Raw genomic sequence first — 4,145 nt, forward strand, 5'->3', positions numbered from 1 at the left:
TCGTGAACCGTAATATCCCATAATTAGCAATGAGCATTTTTTGTTGTTGTTGTTTTTTTCATTCGTCTCGTTTTCTTGACGCTGTAATTGATTTCTCGTTGTTAATTCTTACTTGTTAATAACACGCTGCAAGACTTTCATTTACGATAATTTAATTGTAACGTTATCGCCGCAGTCCAAACAAAATCGTTCCTTGATTTGAGAATGTCACGCTAACATTCAATCAAATAAGAAACGAAATATTACATTCCACTTTCAAAATATTTCATGAAATCTGAATGTATGTCAATCAAATTTTTGACAGTTCGTAGCAGATGAACAGTGAATCAGTANAAATATGCAAGTACGCTCATTTGAAGGTGAAGGTCTTAGTTTTACGATTCTTTTTGATTTATGTAATTAATCGGCGTGGTTATCCTGAAATTAATGAAAACGTGAAGATGCTTCTATTGCGCAACGACAAATCTAAATGTATGTCAATCAAATTTTTGACAGTTCGTAGCAGATGAACGGATGAACCCAGAAATATGCAAGTGCGCTCATTTGAAAGGTGACGGTCTTAGTTTTACGATTCTTTTGATTTATGTAATTAGTCGGCGTGGTTATCCTGAAATTAATGAAAACGTAAGATGCTTTATTTGCGCAACGACAAATCTAAATTTATGTCAATCAAATTTTTGACAGTTCGTAGCGATAACGGATGAAGCTAGAAATATACAAGTGCGCTCATTTGAAAGGTGACGGTCTTAGTTTTATGATTCTTGTTGATTTATGTAATTAGTCGGCGTGGTTATCCTGAAATTAATGAAAACGTGAAGATGCTTCCATTTCGCAAACGACAAATCTAAATGTATGTCAATCAAATTTTTGACAGTTCGTAGCTGATTAACAGATGAACCAGAAATATGCAAGTGCGCTCATTTGAAAGGTGACGGTCTTAGTTTTACGATTCTTTTTGATTTATGTAATTAGTCGGCGTGGTTATCCTGAAATTAATGAAAACGTGAAGATGCTCCTTTTCGCAACGACAAATCTGAATGTATGTACAATCAAATTTTTTGACAGTTCGTAGCGATGTAACGATGAACTAGAAATATATGCAAGTACGCTCATTTGAAAGGTGACGGTCTTAGTTTTAGATTCTTTTGATTTATGTAATTAGTCGGTAATCGACGTGGTTATCCTGAAATTAATGAAAACGTGAAGATGCTCCTTTTCCGTAACGACAAATCTAAATGTATGTCAATCAAATTTTTGACAGTTCGTAGCAGATGAACGGATGAGCCCAGGAAAATGCAAGTGCACTTATTTTAAAGGTGAAGGTCTTAGTTTTACGATTCTTTTTGATTTATGTAATTAGTCGACGTGGTTATCCTGAAATTAATGAAAACGTGAAGATGCTTCTATTGCGCAACGACAAATCTAAATTTATGTCAATCAAATTTTTGACAGTTTGTAGCGGATGAACGGATGAACCCAGAAATATGCAAGTGCGCATATTTGAAAGGTGACGCTCTTAGTTTTACGATTCTCGTTGATTTATATAATTAGTCGGCGTGGTTATCCTGAAATTAATGAAAACGTGAAGATGCTTCTATTGCGCAACGACAATTGTAATAGCTCATAGCAGACGAATGCATGATAGCAGAAAATTATCAGTAGACTTATTGAAAAGGTGATATTTTCAGGTTTAATTTGAGTGTTTGATTATCTAATTGGCATGCGCGGTTATCGAGCAATTTAAGGTTAACTGAAAACATCGAAAAACTTTTTTTTTAATGAAAATATGAAAATGCAATGATACATTTGACAGCTCATATCAGATGGATGGATGACAGCAGAAAGTTAACAATGGGTTCGTTGGAAAGACGAGGCTTTCAGCTTTAATTTGATTATTCGACGATTTAATTAGCTATCTCCGTTTTTAAGTAATTTCATGTAAAGTGAAGACTTCATTTCTTGTTGTGTTACGTGATTATAACGTCATTAGACAATAGAAAAAATGTTATATATCTAATTTTATGTAATCTAAATGGAATGTGCTTATAATTAAAACAATCAGATTGCAATGTTTTCTCTTTACATCTTAATTAATTAACGAAATTATAATTTTTTTTTCTGTTTCCATTCTCCCCAAACATAATTTAATCATCATAAATCTCATGAATATTTTTCACTACCACACCTTTCCCAAATGCCCTACACGTGCGTATATATGAAGATATATAGATTCAAATATGTATATTCGTTTGTTGTTATTCAATTAAGCCGAGTGAAGCCGGAGGTGGTTTTCGGATAATCGAACCGCTGCGATTAATGCAAATACGGGACACGCGTTTTTTTTCCGAACCGAACCGAACCGATCGGTTTCGATGATGGGATGAGATGAGAAGAGCTTTTACGAAACACTCCGCGCCTTCGCATTAATTATTTTATACGTATTTTCATTTGCATTTACAGCTTCATGTCGGTTTTGTACGGAATTTTCGTTCGTTCGGACGATGTTTGTCAATAAATAGTCACAGATTAAAGGAGATTTTTTGGTAAAGATTCGTGGAAATTCGTGAAGAATTTTTGTAAAAACAAGATTAAAAATTTCTAATAGTTTCCATGAATTCACAATTTATATAAATATTAATATTTGTATGAAGTAATTTAAACAGTTTTCAAATTGTAACAAAAATTAGCTAACTTTGTTGAGACATAATTATTGAAAACGTAAACAATTTTATGTAAAATTAAACGTTTAAAATTTTGTTATAAAATTACAAATTTTCTATACATTTTCAATAATTTTATGAATATTCAATAAGTTTGTTTCAATCATTGTTCAATGAATGTTAATAATTTAAATTAAGTTTTTATTAAGTTCGACAAACTTTTATAAAATTACATAAAGTGATGAAAACTAATTAATTTTCCATACATTTTCAAAAGCTGGACGAATGTTCAATAAGTTCATGACAATAAGAATAATTTTAGATTTTTAGTAATTGAAAATTTTAAGTGACTTTCAGTGTGCGTTTAAAATGATCGATAAAGTTTCTATAAAGTTTGACAATCTTATATAAATTTGCACAAAGTGATGAAAACTTACAAATTTTTCATAAATTTTCAAGAAACTTGATTAATTTTCAATAAATTTCGACAAATGTATACAAATTTAAACTAAGCGATGAAAGCATACAAATTTACCATAAATTTTCTAAAAACTTGATGAATTTTTACATTTTCAATAATTTTTTACAAATTTAAACAAAGTGATGAAAACATACAAATTTACCATGTATTTTTAAAAAAATTGATGAATTTTCAACAAATTTCCAAATTTTTTTACAAAGTAATGAAAACTTACAAATTTTCAAGAAACTTGATGAATTTTCAATAAATTTCTACAAATTTAAATAAAATGATGAAAATTTACAAATTTTTCATAAATTTTCAAGAAACTTGATGAATTATCAATAAAGTTCGACAAACTTAAACAAAGTGATGAAAATGTACAAATTTTTCATGAATTTTCAATAAATTTCAACAAACTTATACAAATTTAAAGAAAGTGATGAAAATGTACAATGTTTTCATGTATTTAAAAAAAAAATGATGAATTTTCAACAAATTTCGACAAATTTTTACAAAGTGATGAATTACTTATAAATTTTTAAGAAACTTGATGAATTATCAATAAACTTCGACAAATTTAAACAAAGTTATGAAAACGTACAAATTTACCATGAATTTTTAAGAAACTTGATGAATTTTCAATAAATTTCAACAAACTTATACAAATTTAAAAAAGTGATGAAAACGTACAAATTTCCATGAATTTTAAGAAACTTGATGAATTTTCAATAAATTTCAACAAACTTATACAAATTTAAACAAAGTGATGAAAATGTACAAATTTTTCATGAATTTTCAATAAATTTCGACACATTTTTACAACTTTAAACAAAGTGATGAAAACGTACAAATTTACTATGAATTTTTAAGAAATTTGATGAATTTTCAATAAATTTCTACAAACTTATACAAATTTAAACAAAGTAATGAAAATGTACAAATCTTTCATAAATTTTCAAGAAACTTGATGAATTTTCAATAAACTTCGAAAAATTTAAACAAAGTTATGAAAACGTACAAAT

Source organism: Nicrophorus vespilloides, unplaced genomic scaffold, assembly GCF_001412225.1.
Source record: "Nicrophorus vespilloides isolate i.1.1-1 unplaced genomic scaffold, Nicve_v1.0, whole genome shotgun sequence".
In the NCBI taxonomy this organism is placed as follows: domain Eukaryota; kingdom Metazoa; phylum Arthropoda; class Insecta; order Coleoptera; family Silphidae; genus Nicrophorus; species Nicrophorus vespilloides.